General features: G+C 50.2%; 1 protein-coding gene across 1 annotated transcript in view; it reads right to left on the minus strand.

The window, feature by feature from the left end:
• The window catches only part of PAPPA2 (pappalysin 2), a 796,947-nt gene that overhangs the window by 457,223 nt on the left and 319,832 nt on the right, over positions 1–19,892 (minus strand). The gene's annotated exons all lie outside the window — the stretch shown is intronic.

Consider the following 19,892-nt stretch of genomic DNA (forward strand, 5'->3'; position numbering starts at 1 on the left):
GAAACAAGTCCTCATCCAAGGAAGGGCCAGCTTCTGTTTGTTAACCCGGCTCCATGTAACAGTTGCCTGCTGTGGATTTAAAAACCCTTTAGTCCCAGCCACTGTTTGTCATCAAGACAACAGTTTTATGTTCGCTTGACCTTGGAAGGAGAGGAACAAATATTTTTTCATTCCTTAATTGTATTGTTGAAAGGTGGATATGTGCATAGAATTGTGTGTTTTATAAGCAGTACCAACTTTGGAATTGTTTTTTTTACAGCTATTCTGGCTCAACAGTCAGCACGGTTTCCAGTTTCATAAATCTGAATTATTAAGGGCTGTTTCTCCAGCAGAGAGCTTTCACCAAAAACCGCTACTCGGAAGAGAGCGCCCGTGTCCGCTCTAAAGTTAGGTCACTGGTCAAGGATATGCGCTAAGTGTTTGAGCTGTACAAGACTAGCAGATAGACAGATCCATTGATAAGATAGGATAAAGATCGATGCATAGCTTAGTGGGATAAACATACAGGGAGGTGAGTAGATCAGATAGATAGAAGCAAAGATAGACAATTGCTTCGATTAGATCATTAAACAGATGCGAAGACAAAAAAACAGGTGCATATATTAGATAAATAAATCGATAGCTAGATAGATGCATCATTCAAAAAGATAGTGCCACAATCGCAGATGAGGCGATAGACTGATAGAAAGATAGATAGATAGATAGATTCATTTTATAATTTATGTTAAAAGAGCTCACCTTCAGGACAATTTAGTAAATACAGATACACATTTATAATTCCAGAGACTATGATAACAGGAGGAAAACAGGTTAATGAAAGATGGAGATGGAAGAGTGAACTGGAAGGAGAAACGGAAGGTCAGTGGCTGGTGGGCTCCAGATATTGTGCTCTGGTTTCCAGAGGTGTAAATCAGTTCCTAATACAATAAAGCCACGTTCTCACCTGGCAGAGAATACACAGAGGTTTAGGACGAAGCCACTGGCACACCCCACAGCCACACACCAGGATGCCCACCTTATTAGCGGGCAAACCACACTGCCAGACACCGTGTGCTGTTAATAATGCTGTTTGCTCTTTGCAAACTATCCTGCCCCAACAGTCCAGAACTGCAAGCCAATGGCAGATCAGTAGAGGTCGTGGAGTCCAGATCTGCATGCCAGTGGCAGATAACTAGGGGATGAAGTTCGCCTCTATTTTCTAGTGGAAGATCACCAGGGGCCATAGCTGTAAGTCTCCATTCCAGATCACTAGTGATAGGTGAGTCCAGACATGCATGCCAGTAGAAGATTACTCGGGGATGAAGGTCATCTCTATTTGTCTGTGACAGTGACATCTTCATCTCGCTATGCCAGATCACCAGCGGTACTGTGTCCATATCTCCCTGCCTGTGGGAAATCTCTGCATGTCCATGGCAGACCTCTAAGGGTCATGAGTCAAGAGTTCAGATCTGCATGTCAGTGGAAGACTGCTACAGCTTGTGGGTCCAGATGTCAGTGGCATATTACTAGGGGTCACTGGCCCATATCTGCATGCCAGTGGTAGATCAATAGAGATCACAGGCACAGATATGCATGCCAGATCACTAGGTGTAGTTGGCCAATGTTAGACTTTTCATCCTTGGCGTAGTCTCCCTTAACTTTTTGCCTTTGTTTCCCAGGTTGTTGATGTGTGCTGGACTCTGTTTTTGCTGTTTTTGTTACTCTGGGCACTTTACCACTGCTAACCAGTGCTAAAGTGCAAGTGCTCCTATACAAAATGTGAATGTAATTGGGTTATCCATGATTGGCATATTTGATTTAATAGTAAGTCCCTAGTAAAGTGCACTAGAGGTGCCCAGGGCCTGTTAATCAAATGCTACTAGTGGGCCTGCAACACTGGTTGTGCCACCCACATTAGTAGCTCTGTAATCATGTCTCAGACCTGCCACTGCAGTGTCTGTGTGTGCAGTTTTAAAGGTGAATTAAACTTGGCAAGTGTATCCATTTCCCAGGCCTAAACCTTTCCTTTTCCTTCAAGTAAGCCACCCCTAAGTTAGGCCCTAGGTAGCCCCAAAGGCAAGGTGCAGTGAATGGTTAAGGTAGGACATATAGGCCCTCATTACAACCCTAGCGGTCAGTGTTAAAGCGGCGGTAATACAGCCCAACAGGCCGGCGGTAAAAAAAAATGGGATCACGGCAGAAACCGCCATCATAGACAGCGACTTTAACACTCCCACCGCCGCGGCTGTGGCAACCAACACCGCGGCGGTCACCGCCAACAGACAGGTGGAAGACAATGCCCACCCCATTACAACCTGCTAATCCGCCAGCTTTTCCGGGGCGGTACCAATGCCGTCAAAAGCACGGCGGAAACAGTGTTCGGAAGGGAAACTGCTCACCTCTCGACACTCAACGAAGAACCAGAACGCCATGGAGCCCGAGTTACAGGTCCTCCCCATGCTGGTGTACCTCTTCATACACCAGGAATATCAAAGGCGGCGGCGACGACCATGGTGAGTACTGCACCTAGCACACAGGGGAGAAGCGGGGAGAAGAAAGAGAGTGACACACACACGCAACACCCCCACCCTCACCCACAACACCATACATACAAACACATGCAGCATTTACACCCCGTAACCCCCTGGAAGAATGCAAGGACAAAAGGAATTGAGTTAAACAGTGATATATTAGAAATAGTCAGATATACGTAATGATTCAAAAAACAGTATTTACAAAAATATACAATATGTACATAAGGTAGTACATTGCCCTTTGAAAATGTTCGTGGCCCACTGGTCCAAAAATCATGTGCCAAGCCCACACTTGACTCCTGCCTCAATACAGAGAGAACACTGCAGGGGCATCCGGTCAAAAACACACAGGCACCTCAGGGGGATGGGGAATGGGGGGGGCATCTCAGCTGGAAGATGGAATAACGCCACTGCTCCTCGAGGGGGCTCCATGCCCACTGCGTGGTCCAGGGGAGTGCAAAACCACAGACTCTCAAGTCTCTCAAATGGGTGGTTTGCCCACTGCTTGGTCCTGGGGAGTGTAAAGCCACAGTCTCTCAAGTGGGTGGTTTGCCCACTGCTTGGTCTTGGGGAGTGCAAGGCCACAGTCTCTCAAATGGGTGGTTTGCCCACTGCTTGGCCCTGGGGAGTGCAAGGCCACAGTCTCTCAAGTGGATGCCTGTCTTCACAGGTTATGAAGGGGGCTTGGTGCCTAGTGTGCTTCATCCTGCCTAGGATTGGGTGAGTGGATGCCTTTCTCCACAGGTTCTGGAGGGGGCACTGTGCCCAGTCTGCTTCATCCTGCCAAGGATTGGGTGAGTGGATGCCTTTCTCCACAGGTTCTGGAGGGAGCATTGTGCCCAGCCTGCTTCATCCTGCCAAGGATTGGGTGAGTGGATGCCTTTCTCCACTGGGTCTGGAGGCGGCTTGGTGCCCAGTGATGCAGCACATGGGGTGTGGCAGTTCACATTCCCTCACCTGGGTGTCTGAGGCACGAGATTTGCAGGGGACAGGTAGCAGGATAGTCCATGGAGGCAGCGCCAGACTCCATCCTGCGGCAACTAAGGCTGCAAACTGGTGGTTGTTGCGGTGCTCGTGGGGGTGCTGCCAGTGGTGGTGGGAGGCTCCAGCCCGTCTCCTGCAGCCCCGGACAGATGCACACTGGGGTTGCTGCTGCTGTTAGTGGTCCTACTGTCACCGGTGCATGTGGCGGTGCTTGCGGCGGGGATGCTGGCGGTGCTGGCCGTGGTGCAGGTGCCGGTGCCGGTGCTGCCAGTGGTGGAGGGAGGCACCAGCCCTTCTCCTTCAGCCTCGGACAGCTGGTCACTGGGGATGCTGCTGCTGACAGTAGTGATGGCAGCAGCGGTGCAGGTGGCAGTGCTTGCGGCATGGATGCTGACGGTGCTGCCCGCGGTGCAGGTGATGGGGCTGTCGGTTCTGATGGTGGTCACCAGGCCCCTACCTGCAGGCTCCGACGCCTGAGGTGCCTTGCCTTGGCTTTTCTGCCCCTTCCTTACCTTTGCAGCTGCTGTTGAGACCTTGGCTCTGGCAGCTGCAGTTTTGGAGGAGGCCTAACTGGGTGGGTCGTGCTCCTTGCCCTTGGTGCATGCTGTCCCCTTCTTCACCTTGGCAGGTGGTGGTATGGTATGGTCCTTTGCAGGGGTCTGTGGCACACTGGCTAGCCTGACGGGTGCCCCCTTGAAGCCCCTGGGAGTTGCATGAACCACAGCGGATACCAACTTGGTGGCTGAGGTGCTTGCCTGGGCTCTGGGCACCACCAGGTCAATGTTTGCCAGCAAAAGTTTTTTAGACACACTGGGGAGGAAAGATGGAGAGGGTTTGGGAGTGGAGGAAGAGGGATTGGTTGTAGGAGGTGTCTTTATGCTGTGTTTGGGTGAAGGTGCATGGGCCTGATGCTGTTGTGAGGTGGATGGCTGTTGGGTGGGTGGTTGCTTGCGTTTGTGTACTTTGGGAGGAGGGATCACAGACACACTGGGAGAGGACACAGGGGATGTGTGCATGGTTGTGGGGGTGGTGACTGCCAGTGAGGGGTGTGTAGTGATGAGCATGCTGGTGATGGAGGTAGTGGATGAGGATGTAGTGCATGCAGGTGTGAGTGGAGACGATACTGGGAGGGAGGTGGACAAAGAGGAGGAGGGGGATACAGTGGAGGCAGTGGATGTTGGTGTGTCTGCATGGGTATAGTGCTTCTGTGAGTGCCTGTGAGATGAAGTGTGGTGCTTATGTTTGCCTGAGCCACTCCTGTGTGTTGATTTGGGTGAATGCTTGTCTGAAGGTGTGCCTGGGAAAGGCTGGGGTTGACGGGAATGGGTCTGGGTAGAGGAAGTTGGAGGGGGAGGCTAGACACAGGGACAAGGGCTGCCATCAGTGATGAGGCCAGAGCCTGAAATGCTCTCTGTTGGGCCGCCACGCCAGAGTGAATGCCCTCCATGTATGCATTTATTTGTTGCAAATGCCCTGCTACACCCTGGATGGCATTCAGTATGGTTGACTGCCCAACAGTGAGGGATCTCAGGAGGTCAATAGCCTCCTCAATGAGGGCAGCAGGGCTGACTGGGGCGGGGCCTGAGGTGCCTGGGGCAAAGGAGAAGCCCACCCTCCTGGGTGAGCGGGCACGGGAAACACGCTGAGGGGCTGCTGGGAAGGCGGTGCTGGTGGGGGGTGGTGGCTCTACCTGTTGTTGGGGTGGGCACAGAGGTGTCCACCACCACCAGGGAGCTTCCATCAGAGGAGGAGTCACTGTGGTCTCCCCTCCTGTCCCCGTTGTGGGGCTCCCCTTGCCCTCTGTCCCACTGGTGCACTCACCCTCGGTGAATTCGGCCTCATGGGCCATGTGGGATGCAGCTCCCTCCGTCGCCAGTGCTTCTGCTCCTCCGCCAGATGATGCTAATGCACACAAGGACAGGGTGACACAACAAAAAGAGGGGTGGGAGACAGAGGATACACTTGGTCAATGCCAACAATACCACACTACCGTTGGCGTACACAAGACACAGAGAGCAGCCCTATACACTAGGCCATACCCAACCATTTACTAAGACAGTCACCAGCCCATGGGGTTCAATGCCTAACGCCTTTAGCTGCACACTTGAAACCCACAGGACCCTGCCCAGGAGTAGATGGCCGCCAGCACTATTGGGTTGGGAGTGATACTGAGCCTGCCCAACAAGGGACCTACCCTGTCTTGTTCGCCCTGGCCTAGGGCCACCCACAGCCCACATCCCCCACCCAGGTACCTCCTAATGCGCGCAGTCATGTTTCAGATTCTGTACTCACCTCCTCGTGGCTGCTGTGATGCCTTCAAGTGCCCATCCAACTCCGGATAGGCCACAGCCAGGATGCGGAACATTTACGCCGTCTGCTTCGCCCAACGGCGCAGGTCCTCCCATCTCTTGCGGCAGTGGGTGCTCCGCCTGTCAAGGACCCCCAGGGACGGCATCTTCTTGGCAATGGCACGCCAAATACCCTTTTTCTGGGGCGGCGCCGACATGCAGGGAAAAGACAGCAGAAAAGGGAATTATTCACCCGTTCGGACCATCATACTCATTGCCCACCAGATCACACACATCCCCTGACACACATTCATTGACCACCTTACATGCTGCACTCTGGCCAGGATCCCTCTGCCCCCCTACATGTGGCTTACACACACAGCAGTCCATCCATTCATGTCCCACTCATCATGCTTACAGTGTACTCACCTGTTTGTCTGGAGGACCGTAGATTAACGTGTACTGGGGTAGGACCCCATCCACCAGTTTCTCCAACTCCTCCGCAGTGAAGGCAGGGGCCCTTTCCCCAGACACATGAGCCATTGTCACTTCCAGACACAGGTCACAGCAGCACTTGCAGTGTAGGTCCTCTCCTGTTGAAGTCCAGGTAGCAAGTGAGTGATTAGATAGAAAATGGCGGTGACATCCGTGGTGGTGCGTACCATCACCGCCGGCATACATCGCCATTGGCTCCTGGAACCCATAGGGCCCAATGATAACCAATGCGAATTTGCACAGCGGTCATCGATCACCTACCAGGACGGCGCACAACTGCAGGGCAATTACCTCATTTCCACTTGTCCCTCCTCACAGGTCAGGCATCCACCATTTCCGGGGGGCACAGGGCATGGCACCTAACTGCTTCACAGCAGACACTGACACATCAATGGATGTTCGAGTTCACATACTGTTTCTGTAAAGTCAACAATTCATCATTAGTGCAATATAAGGGTGAATATGACCCTCTTCTCACCGTTTTCTTCCATAGGCTTCAACCACTGAGGCAGATTATGAGATAAGTGTACAGACCCTTGGTGGGCCTAGCGACAATGGAGGACAGACACATTATCATTACCTACAGACTTGATTGTGCAACAATCCAAGAACTGTGTGCCCAATTGGAGCCAGACCTGATGTCTGTTATCCGCCAACCCACAGGTATCCCCCCTCTAGTGCAGGTCCTGTCAGTGCTCCATTTCCTGGCAAGTGGCTCCTTCCAAACAACAGTGGCCATGGCATCAGGGATGTCTCAGCCAATGTTCTCTAACGTGTTGACCAGTGTTGTCTGCCCTACTGAAACACATGCACAGCTACATCGTGTTCCTCCAGATGGAGGATTTGGCCACAGTGAAAGCTGACTTTTATGCCCTGGGACATATCCCCAACATCATTGGTGCCATTGGTGGTACACATGTGGCATTTGTCCTCCACCCTCGCGGAGAAATGAACAAGTTTACAGGAATAGAAAAAGCTATCACTCAATGAATGTGCAGATGGTGTGTTTGGCGGACCAATACATCTCTCATGAGAATGCCATATTTTCTGGCTCTGTGCATGACGCCAATATCTTGAGGAATAGCAGCATCCTATATGTGATGGGCAAAGTCCAGAGGCACCAGGTGTGGCTAATAGGTGAGCCAAAGATTCCCACACAGTATGAGTAGGTGCCTGGGTATGGGGTTGTCCCTAACGGTTAGTGTGTGCCTAACACTTGTCCCTCAATATTTGCAGGTGACTCTGGTTACCTCAAACTCTCATGGCTACTGACCCTGTAAGGAATGCCAGGACAAGGGCAAAGGAACGTTACAATGAGGCTCATGGGCGTACAAGGAGGATTATAGAAAGAACCATCGGCCTCCTGAAGGCCAGGTTCCGGTGCCTCCATCTGAAAGGTGGATCCCTATACTACTCCCCCAAGAAGGTGTGAAAGATCATCGTTGCATGTTGCACAACCTGGCCTTGAGACGCCAGGTGCCTTCTCTGCAGGAGGATGAGCCTAGAGATGGTCTTGTGGCAGCAGTGGAGCCTGTGGACAGTGAGGAAGAGGAGGCAGAGGAAGAAGTTGTTGACAACAGAACCAATATTAATTCGCAGTACTTCCAGTGACACACAGGTAAGACACTGTAACTTCACTTAACATTTCAGTTATCTTTTGGACATTATACAAGGCAGCCTGTTTCCCTGTGTCTATGGCCACCGACTGTACCTTTTGGCATCTCCATTTTCAGATCTCTGTTCCCCACTCTGGCTTCTGCTACGTGTACTGCTGCCCACCAGAGGTCATCCTAAAGTATATTTCACTGTACTTTTGATTTGCAATGCTTTGATAATGTTGTACTAATACATATTTGAATCATTTGACAGACTCCAGATTGGTATTTGTTCCAAGGGTGTTTATTTAGGTGCTCATAAGTAGAGGGGGTGGTGGAAGGGGCTAGGCTGATGGTGGGAGGAAGTTCAGGGTAGAGTCCAGTCTCTTGGTATCACAGGTGCATTGTCCTTTGGGGCATAGGAAGGGGAGTAATGGCAGTTCAAGTTGGACAGGGTGACAGTGTGGGGCACAAGGGTGACAATCAGGAGAGTCTTATTTCCTGGCGGGGGTCTTGGCAAAAGTCTCTGGCTTCTGCCTGGATCGCAGGGACCATTTGCGGGGTGGTTCTCTTTCTACAGGCAGTGGGGTGCTGGTGGCCTGTTGGTCCTGTGGCGGGCCTCCTGTCCACAAGCGCCAGCAGAGGTGGAAGGCTGTTCCTCAGTTTGGCTAGTGTCAGGCACCCGTTTTTGTGTCACAGCCTCCCTCATTGTCTTGCCCATTTCTGCCAGCACCCCTGCAATGGTGACCAGGATGGTGTATATTTATGTTAGGTCATCCCTGAACCCCAGGTACTGTCCCTCCTGCAGCCCCTGGGTCTCCTGTAGCTTGGCCAGTATCTGGCCCATCGTCTCCTGGGAATGGTGGTATGCTCCCAGGATGTTGGAGAGTGCCTTGTGGAGAGTGGGTTCCCTGGGTCTGTCCTCCCCCTGTCACACAGCAGTCCTCCCAGCTTCCCTGTTGTCCTGTGCCTCTGTCCCCGCCCCCTGAACCGGGTGCCCTCTGCCACTGACCCCAGGTCCATAGTCGTCCTGGGTTTGTGGGGTTGCCAGGGGTCCCTGTAGTGGTGGACACACTGCTGATTGACGTGTCCTAGGGACAGTGGCATGGGTCTGCTGGGTGAGTGCTGTGGTGGTGTTTCCTGAGGGGGGAGGCTCTGTGGTGGGTTGGGACTGTGCCTGGGTACCCGAATGTCCAGAGGTCCCGGATGGGCCAGGTTGGTCATCGAGATCCAGGCGTGCAGAGCTGCTGTCGTCACTGTGGGTCTCTTCTGTGGGGGACTGGATGTAGCTGGCCCCTCCTCTCCGGTGACATTGACGATGGGTCCTGTCAGGATGCAAATGCAGTGTTAGTGTATCTGCATGGGCCATTTTGTGCATGGGTGTGTTTCCCTCTATGATGGTGATTTACCTGTCAGCTTGGCCTTGTGTGAGTGGTGATTTACTGGGCATGCTGTGGTGATGGGTGTCCATGAAGGTCTGTGATGGGGGTCCACGTACTGGTGTTGCATGCAGGGCTTGGTATTGGGATGGGTGGGTTGTGATGGTGGGGTATATGTGAGGTGATGGAGTGATGGGAGTGAGGGTAAGGGTGGGGGTATGTGATGGCATGCATGTAGGGTGGGGGATATAATAGTAAAGATATGACTTACCAGAGTCCAGTCCTCCTGCTACTCCTGCGAGGCCCTCAAGATGCATTATCGCCAAGACTTGCTCCTCCCATGTTGTTAGTTGCGGGGGAGGAGGTGGGGGTCTACCACCAGTCCTCTGTACGGCTACCTGGTGTCTTGCAAACACAGAACGCACCTTCCCCCGTAGGTCGTTCTACCTCTTCATGATGTCATCCCTTGTTCTGGGGTGCTGTCCCAGGGCATTGACCCTGTCCACTATTCTCCGCCATAGCTCCATCTTCCTAGCTATGGACGTCTGCTGCACCTGTGATTCGTAAAGCTGTGGCTCTACCCGGATGATTTCCTCCACCATGATCCTTAGCTCCTCCTCTGAGAACCTGGGGTGTCTTTGGGGTGCCATGGATGTGGTGTGCGTGAAATGTGTGAGGATGTGTGCGGTGATGTGTGGGGTGATGTGTTGTGGTGTATGCTGTGATGTGCGTGGATGGTGTATGGGTGATGGTGTTCTGTGCCTCTGATTGAGTGGGTGCTCCTGCCTTGTCTCTTTCTGTGTGCTATCATTTATTTGCTGTAAAGGGTAGTGAGTAATGTAGGTGTATGTTTTATAGTGGTGTAAGTGTGTGGGTGTGATGTGTGTATATATGTGTCAGGTGTGTGTAGTTTGAATTGTCCAATGTGGTGGTGTTTTGTAAATGTGTGTGTATTTTGAGCACAGCGGTGTGTACCGCCAATGGTTTACTGCATTTGAAAGACTGCTGCAGTGATTCGTGGGTCGTGATACTGTGGGCGTATTCCTGTTGGCGTAAAGGTGTGCGTTTTGCTATCGCCAGTTTATCACTGACTTTTGGTGTGGTGGACTTGTGTGAGTGTCTTTATTGTGGAGGATTTCTCAGTGTGGGTTATAATACATGTAGCAGAATACCACCGCGGTCACGGTATGCTGACGGCTGTCAGCACGGCAGTAGGCGGCATTTACCGCCAGGTTTGTAATGAGGGCCATAGTAATGTGTTTTATATGTTCTGACAGTGAAATATTGCTAAATTTGTTTTTCACTGTTGCAAGGCCTGTCCCTCTCATAGGTTAACATGGGGGATACCTTTAAATAAGATTAAAGTGTACATTCCCTTTGGGAGAGGATAGACATGTGGAGTTTGGGGTCTCTGAGCTCACAATTTAAAAATACATCTTTTAGTAAAGTTAATTTTGAGATTGTGTGTTTGAAAATGCCACTTTTAGAAAATGGTCATTTTCTTGCTTAACCCATTTTGGTGACTCTACCTGTTTGTGGATTCCCTGTCTGGGTCAGTTTGACAGTTGGGCTGGTTGCACCTCTCACTATACAGTGACACAAAGGGAGCTGGGGTGTAGTCTGCATTTCCTGATGAGCCATCTGTGCTAGGAGAGGAGGGAGGAGTGGTCACTCACACCTGAAAGGGTTGTGCCTGCCCTCACACAATGCAGTATCCAACCCCCTGGTGTGTGTCTGGGGCCTAGCCTGGGCAAGGCAGGATTTTACAAACAAGGGAGACTTTGCTTAGAAGTAGGCCTACTTCAAAGGGCAAAATAGGTATAAGAAGGGCACCCAAAACCACAGACTTTAGAACACTTCTGGAAACCAAGAGGAACCTCTGCCTGTAGAAGAGCAGAAGAGCAGCAGAAGAGCTGCCCTGCATGTGCTTTGTGGATCTATCCTGCAGTTGCTGCTTCTGCCTGTGCTAGAGGACAAAGACTGGACGTTGTGTTGCCTTCCTTCATGTGAAGAACTCTCCAAGGGCTTGATTTAGAGCTTGCCTCCTGTTGTTTGCAAAGACTTCTCTCTGCCAGCACCTGGAGTCTCTGGAGAGACTCCTACTCTGCCATGTGGTGCCCATCCAGTTCCTGGGACCCTGAAAGGAGAAGCTGGCAGCCCAAGAGTGAGAAATCCACACACCGACCTCCGCGCGTGGAAAAGATCAACGCAACTCCGATCTGCGGCTGAAAAATCAACGCACCGCCGGCTTCGCAGCTGAAAATTGACGCTCACCTGCAACGCGACCAGAAGATCGACGCCCGGAGCTGGGGAAATGAAGCGCAGCATCACTGACAGAGGCTGGTGAGATCGCAACCCGCGCGGACCGTCGTACGGCTGAATTTCTGCTGCAAACACTGCTGGGCGTGTAAAATCAACGCAAGGCCTGCCCTACCCGAGAGTGCGGACCGGATCGACGCATCACTGTCCTGCAGAGAGAAGAAATGACGCCTGCTGACCCGACTAAAGGAGAAACGACGCAAGGTCTCGCTCATGACTGAAATCGAAGCATTGCAAGCCCTTTTTGACGCTCACTCCCGCGTGCGGGGTTATTTTTGACGCACCCAAGGTACATTTCCACGCTAACAGCATTAGCGTTGTGTTTAAAATTACATGAGGACTCTTTTTACATTTTTAGTGATAACTTGAATTGTGGATTTTTGTTGCTTTGGTCTTGTTTTGTTTAGATAAATGTTTTCTATTTTTCTAAACCTGTGTTTTGTCATTTTGTAGTGTTTTCATTGAATTACTGTGTGTGTTGGTACAAATACTTTACACCTAGCCCTCTGAAGTTGAGCCTACTGCTCATGCCAAGCTACCAATGTGGTAGGCAGGGGTTAGCTGAAGGTGATTCTCTTTTACCCTGATTAGAGTGAGGGTCCTTGCTTGGACAGGGAGTAACCTGACTGCCAACCAAAGATCCCATTTCTAACATTGGTGATCAGCGGATGGGATTGGACTTGCATTTGTACTTGACATACAGTGATTAAGTGTACACTACTGTTTTGAGTGCAGACCACTATGTGACAATATACTACTTTGTCCTGTGATTTTTGCTTTTCCTCTTTTTCTTGGATTTTTCCTTACGTCCATTTTTGTGGTAATCTTTGATTGACTTCTGAACTTCATTGGGAACTTGTTTTCTGCCTTGTGGAACTTTGCACTTTTGTTGACTTTTCATCATGTCCCAATCTGGAGATGCGTCAGTTGGAGCTGCTTTTGATCTAGAGAAATTAGAGAGCAATACAAAAGCTTAGTTGAAGCAGTTCTGTAAAAGTTTTGACTGTCCCATTAAGAGCTCATCCAAGAAGGAGGAGATGCAAAAGGCGCTAAGGGCCTGGGTGACAGCCAAGAACACTGAAGGGCACACAGAGGATGAGGAGAATGAGGAGGAAGAGCATTCCATACACAATGGTATTGTGGGTGGGCATGTTATGTCCAGGAAGAGGGTCTCCAGGGCAGGTAGCAGTGTCTCATTTAAGGGGCTGACCCCTGAAGAGTTGCAGGACAGACAGGCAGGGAGGGAGCACCAGAGGGAGTTGGAGAAAATGAGGATGGCCATAGAGGAGAAAAAGTTGTTGATGGCTCATGAGCTCAGCTTGAGGGAGCTGGATCAGAGGAGCCAGTCTAGTAGGGATGGTGGCAGCCACATCACAACGCAGCCTGAGAGGAAGGTACACATTCCTAAAGATCTTGTGAAGGATTACAAGAGGGAGGATGACATATACTTGTGGTCCAAGGGGCATGAGTCTCCTCTCCACATGAATCTGGCCCCTGAAGCTCATTGAGGGGTGGGTCTGTGGAAGCACTTTGAGGTAGAGGGGAGAGATACACTGACAGCCTTAAGGGATGCTCAGAATCTCACCTACACTATCATGAAAGATGCCCTACTCACAAGGTCTGGTCTCACCCCTGAGCAGTACAAGGATAAGTTTAGGTCCTATAAGAAGAAGGAATCCCAAACATGGTTAGAATGTGTTGATTCTTATTGCAGGTCACTGGATGGTTGGGTGAAGGGCAGTAAGGTAACTACGTATGAGGGGCTTTACAATCTGATTGCTTGGGAGTACTTGTACAGGTTATGTTTTCCAGAGCTGCGCCAGCGCCTGATTGACAGCAAGCTGACTGATCCCAGGAAGCTTGCACAGGAAGCGGACCGCTGGGAGAGCACCAGGGGCCAAAAGAGGTATGGGGGAGACCATGCCAAGGGTGGGCAGGGTCCCTCTAAGAAGAAAGGGGGGTAAGGGTAAAGAGTGGAGTTCTCTGAAGGACCCCAAACTTATTCCCAGGGTAAAGGTTCCAACCCCCCCCCAGTGAGAAGAAGCCATGGTTCTCCAAATGGAATCCAGTGGCAGGGGGACCCTCACGTAAGTGTTATGCATGTGACCAGGTGGGTCATGTGAGGGGGGACCCCAAATGCCCCAAGAGTACACCGGCACCCACTGGTGCGCCATCCCAGGGTTTGGCTAGTGTAGCGCTTGGGGAGGAGTTGGTTCCAGGTAGGTGGGAGCCAGCTGAGATGACCCTTGTCTCACTAGGGGACAGTGAGATGGTCCAGAGAACCCTCGTGCCTGAGAACACTAAGAAGTACAGGCAGTGGGTGACCATCAATGGACAGAGGGTGGGGGCTCTGAGAGACACAGGAGCCAGTGTGACTACAGTGAGAAGTCAGCTGGTGTCTGAAGAGCAGATTGATCCGCGGGTACTTCACCAAGTAGTTGAAGTGGACAACTCAGAGCACCTGTGCAGAGTGGTGCAGGTTCCCTTTGAATGGGGGGTCGTCTCAGGTTCCTTGAAGGTAGCTGTGAGTCCAACCATGCCTGTTGATTGTTTGTTAGGCAATGGCCTGGAGGATTCCCCTTCGAAGGGGGTGGAACACAAGTCTCACTTGGAGATGGTGGGTCTGCCTGGGTGGGTCTGCGTATCCACCCAGTCAATGGCACGCTGTCAGGGTGGTCAAGAGCCCCTGGAGCCTGAAGCAGTGGCCCAGGGGACCACCAAGAAGAGGACGGGCAGGGGCACGAGAAACCGGCCCCAAAAGTTCCCACGGTCCGGGAGGAGGCAGAGCCTGAGGGTGCAACCCCAGAACCTACAGGGGAACAGGTGGCTGAACTGGGTGTGGACCCTGAGCTGTCACAGTGGCAGCAGGAAGGGGGGGCCACCAGGGAAGCATTCTGTGCAACACAGAAGACATGCGCTACTTTGTAGGGTTTGCGGCAGCAGACTGAAGACCAGGCGGCTGGCAATGAGCCAGGATCACCCTGATCTATTGGGAGGATGATCTCCTGTATAGTGAGCCTAAGGTTCCTGAGCCTGGGTCCTTCTGTGTGCTGGTGGTACCTCAGTGCTCCAGGGCCTTCTTACTGGGGTTGGCTCATGATGTGCCTTTGGCAGGACATCTAGGGAAGGACAAGACCTATAAGAGGCCTGTCTCCCACTTTTACTGGCACTTGATGCACAAGCAGTCAGCTGCGTATTGTAGGTCTTGTCAGACTTGTCAGGCAAGTGGCAAGAGTGGGGGGAAATGTAAGGCTCCTCTCCAACTTTTACCTGTTGTCAGTACTCCCTTTGCAAGGATAGGTATTGACATAGTGGGGCCGCTGGATCCCAAGACAGCCATGGGCAACAGGATCATCCTGGTCTTAGTGGACCATGCCACACAGTACCCAGAAGCCATTCCTCTGAGGTCAATCACTTCTCCTGTGCTTTGATGGTTTTTTTTACCCATATAGAGTTCCCAAAAGAAGTAGTATCTGATAGCGGTACCAACTTCATATCCACCTATATGAAGTCTCTGTGGAAGGAGTGTGGAGTAACCTACAAGTTCACCGCCCCCAAAGTGGTAGTCTGGTTAAGGGATCCAACCGCACCTCGAAAGGCATGATTATGGGCCTGTCAGAGCCCTTGAGGCGGAAGTGGGACGTCCTCTTACCATGCCTTCTGTTCGCTTACAGAGAGGTGCCTCAAAAGGGACTTCGGTTTAGTCCCTTTGAGCTCATCTATGGCCACCCTGTGAGGGGACCTTTAAGTCTGGTCAAGGAGGCTTTGGAAAAAGCTCCTAGTAAACCCCCCCAGGATGTATTCAGTTACATGCTGGCTTTGAGAAACCAGACTACCCGCTTCAGGAGTCTCGCACAGGAGAACCTGGAAGCAAGCCAGGAGGACATGAAACGCTCTTATGACCAGAATGCCACTCTGGTCGAGTTTCAACCTGGACAAAAAGTGTGGGTGATGGCACCAGTGGAGCCTAGGGCGCTCCAGGATAAGTGGACTGGGCCATTTGAGGTGGTGGAGCACAAGAGTGAAGTTACCTTCCTGGTGGACTTGCAGTCTCCAAGGAACCCTCTCAGGGTCCTGCATGTCAACTGCCTCAAGCCGCACTTAGAGTAGACTGAACTGTCCATGCTCCTTGCGACAGATGATGGGGTGGAGGAGGAGAGTGAGCCTCTTCCTGACCTCCTGTCTGCAGGAGAGAAAGATGGGTCTGTGGAGGGAGTGAATCTCTCCCCTTCCCTCACTGAAGAGCAGCAGGGTGACTGTTGCCACGTGTTGGGACAGTTCGCCTCACTGTTTTCCCTAATTCCAGGGCTCACACACTTGTGCACACATGATGTGGACACTGGGGATAGTACACCCATTAAACAAAAGGTTTACAGGGTGACTGACAGGGTCAGGGCTTGCTTTAAGGATGAAGTATCCAAAATGTTAACCCTAGGGGTTATTGATCATTCCAGCAGTCCTTGGGCCAGCCCAGTGGTATTGGTCCCAAAGGCTGCTGCACCTGGTGCCACTCCAGAACTCAGGTTCTGTGTGGACTACCGGGGACCCAATGCGGTCAGCAAGTCTGACGCACTCCCCATCCCCCGAGCTGATGAGCTCATTGACCGGTTGGGAGCTGCCAAGTACCTCAGTACATCTGAGTTAACATCTGGGTACTGGCAGATTGCCTTAACTGAGGGGGACAAGGAGAGGTCAGCATTTTCTACCCCAGATGGACACTTTCAATTTAAAGTGATGCCATTTGGGATGAAGAATACCACTGCCACCTTCCAGAGGTTGGTCAACCAGGTGTTGGCTGGGCTGGATGAGTTCAGTGCCGCCTACCTGGATGACATTGCTGTGTTTAGTTCCACATGGGAGGAAAAGATCGACGTGACACCGATCTACGGCTGAACAATCGACGTGCTGCTGGCTTTGCGGCTGAAAATCGGCACTCGCCTGCAACGCGACTAGAAGATCGATGCCCAGAGCTGGGGAAACAACACGCAGCATCGCTGACGGAGTCTGGTGAGGTTGCAACCCACGCTGCGTGGTTTTCAGACCATTGTGCGGCTGAATTTCTGACGCAAACACCGCTGGGCGTGTAAAAACAGCGCAAGGAGTGCCCGGACCCGAGAGGGCTGGCAGGATCAACGCATCGCTCTCCTGTGGAGAGAAGAAACGAGGCCCGCCGATCCGCCTAAAGGAGAAACAATGCAAGGACTCGCTCATGAGTGAAATCAACGCTTCGCAAGCTCTTTTTGACGCACACTCACCCACGCTGGGTTAATTTTGACGCCCCCAAAGGTAAATTTTTACGCTAACAGCGTTAGCGTTGTGTTTAAAATTACATGAAGGCTCTTTTTACATTTTTAGTGATGACTTGTGTATTGTGGATTTTTGTCACTTTGGTTTTGTTTTGTTTAGATAAATATTTTCTATTTTTCTAACCCTGTGTTGTGTGTGTCATTTTGTAGTGTTTTCGTTGAATTACTGTGTGTGTTGGTACAAATACTTTACACCTAGCACTCTGAAGTTAAGCCTACTGCTCTTGCCAAGCTACCAAGCGGGTAAGCAGGGGTTAGCTGAGGGTGATTCTCTTTTACCCTGACTAGAATAAGGGTCCTTGCTTGGACAGGGGGTAATCTGACTGCCAACCAAAGACCCCATTTCTAACAGCTGAGATCTGCTTGTCAGTGGCATATCACTAGGGGACACAAGCCCATGCCTACTTGATTGTGACAGACTGCCAGTTCTGTCACCAGTCCTTCTCCCATCTTGCTCCAAGTCGTCTGTCCAGACACTGGTAATTATATCCTGCCCTTTTCAGCATTTCCCTCATCTACTTGCAGTTTTGGAGGGAAAAATCAAAATAAGCAAGGGGACAAGGGAATAAACTCACACAAACATGCAAAGAGTAAATGCTGGGACTTCAACCCTCACACATGAAATGGGATCGTGACACTGTATTTACATGTTTTAGGCCTTAAGCTTTCCCTTTATGAATCATTGCACTCTGTTGTTCCAATTATCCCCGCTGCCCCTTTTGGCTTTGTCAGTAACCCTGAGTGCCAGAATGACAAGATGTATACAGACATTAACCACCTGGCTCCCCATGGTTGTGGACCACAGCTATCTATCCCTAAAGAACCCTAAAGGGGAAGAAACATGTCCTATATTGATTTCATTCCATCTAATAAAGAATGCTTCACTTGGTTAGAGCAGCAAAACAGCGATGAGTGGAGATGCATGAATAAACGTGAACCACTGTGAATTGCTTGAGTGTATTTCATTCCATCGTTTTTATCTTGTTTGTGACAAGGGACCAACTCGATGCAAATCAGCCTTGTCCCCGAATCAAAAGGGGCACTTAAGTCCAGTTAAGCCCAAATTGCTAGCCAGCCCCCCCACCCCCCCGAACTGGACAAGAAACCACAGGTGTGCCTTGTCACAGTTAGGCCTCCTCGGCCAGGTGCAGCTTAGTGCAGCTCAGTATGTATTCAATTAGACCTTTTTCTAACTCACTTGTGTCATTGCAGACAGAAACCAACTGCATGCAACTCCGTCTTTGTCGGACAGTCTAAGCCAGATGGTGAGGCACATCTCTGTAGAGGAGTACGAATGTGTTGTGGTCTAGTTGGGCCTTATTGGTGTGCTGCAGCATGAGTCCCAACAGCAGAAGAACTGGCTTGGACTCATTTCCGAGCATACTTACACTACACAGTGCAGCTCACTTAAAAAATAAAAAGTAATGTATAGAAGTGCTTGAAATTAGTAAATCCACTGATGATTACTTTGAGCATGTTCAATTCCAACTTGTTTTTCACTTTAGTTTGCTATTACAGGCAGCTACCAAACATATGACCTCCAGCCATAAAGGGATAGTTCCACCTGGACTGTTTGAGGATAAGATGATTTGCATATGGTTTGTCTTAAGGGTGAGGATTGCAAAACACGGAAGGATGTACAGCTCAGAGGGCTCAACTTCACCAGAATCTCACAAGGCAAATGTCCAAAACCTCTACATAATTTTGACTTTCAGATAATGTCATCCAAGGTAGGACTGAGAAGGTTAGAGAAATGGGAACATGGTGTCCTAGTGGCAAGAAGTCAAAGTGTAACTCTGTCTAATGTAGTTAGTGCACAGGAGACAGGTTCACCGAATTATCTGTTGAACTCAGATCACATAAGCAGCTTCTTCAACATGAGATGCCAAGCATGTCCTGCATGAGGAGGATGCTTTAACAGCTTTAACAACGTGTGGGATATGCCCCCAAAAGTCCCTTGATAAATCAGACTCCAGACCTTGAATAAGCTGCTTATGTGTTCATTTTGCATAACACTAACCAACCAGAGCTGGATACCCAAGACGCCCTTCTTGGAACCCCAAAAAGAAGCTGCAAGCCCTAAAAAGGTAGATGAAGGAATAACTGCCATTGACAATGTGCAACAATGTCACTTCATCCTTGGAAGGGCTCTCACAACATCATCATGCCTCCTCTGCAGTCATAGCGGAGGTAAAAGCTTTGTATCATACATTGTAAATGCATGTTTACAATTCCTATTTTGATATATAAACTACACCTAGACACCTCAAACGTTTTATGATCTTGTTAGGTTTTTATTAGTGCCCTGACGAGACCCCGTGGTTGAATGAGCACTGTACAAAATAACAATAAAATAGATATCAACACAAAAGGAAATGTGAAGAGAACATGTAAAACGTATACAAGTTACTTGGCCTAATATAATCAGCTGCATATATCCCAAATAGTAGGATGTAGTTGACCTTACAACTGACTCAAAACTTTAAAATGTTAAAACAAAGGAAATGTAAGAAAGGTAAATTTGCTTTGGGCCTTTCAAAAGGGCACTTTTTCAAAACAGCCATTCTATGTTAAATATGTTGATGCTTAGGCGATAACGGTCCTACAAGTGAGAGAGATGGCTTGTACCTCTAACACTTTGTCTCCTCCGTGCCCCTTTAGCTTTACTGACAGCATCATTTCGCACTCGTCTTTCTAGAAAACAATGTGAAAAATCTTGGTCTGAACTTTGGAGCTCTTAAATTATTGGTGTGGCCCAAGCCCCATTAGCCCGTATATACTGGCGCTTATAAGTAAGTGTGATGCTAAAACTCAGGGAGATGTCAGTGGTGAGCTGAGGCTGAAACTCTGGGAGTCAAGACGTCTGGTTGGAAACCCAAAACGTTCAGTATTCTCTTCACTTCATGTACAGATCCTCCTTCTTTCCTAAGGTCCTTGCCCAGAATTGTTTCCCTTTCCCTCTCATGGGTAAACCTGAACACTAATGTAGCACTGATGTTGCACAGTAGAGGAT

This window comes from Pleurodeles waltl, chromosome 4_2 (genome assembly GCF_031143425.1).
Source record: "Pleurodeles waltl isolate 20211129_DDA chromosome 4_2, aPleWal1.hap1.20221129, whole genome shotgun sequence".
In the NCBI taxonomy this organism is placed as follows: Eukaryota; Metazoa; Chordata; class Amphibia; order Caudata; family Salamandridae; genus Pleurodeles; species Pleurodeles waltl.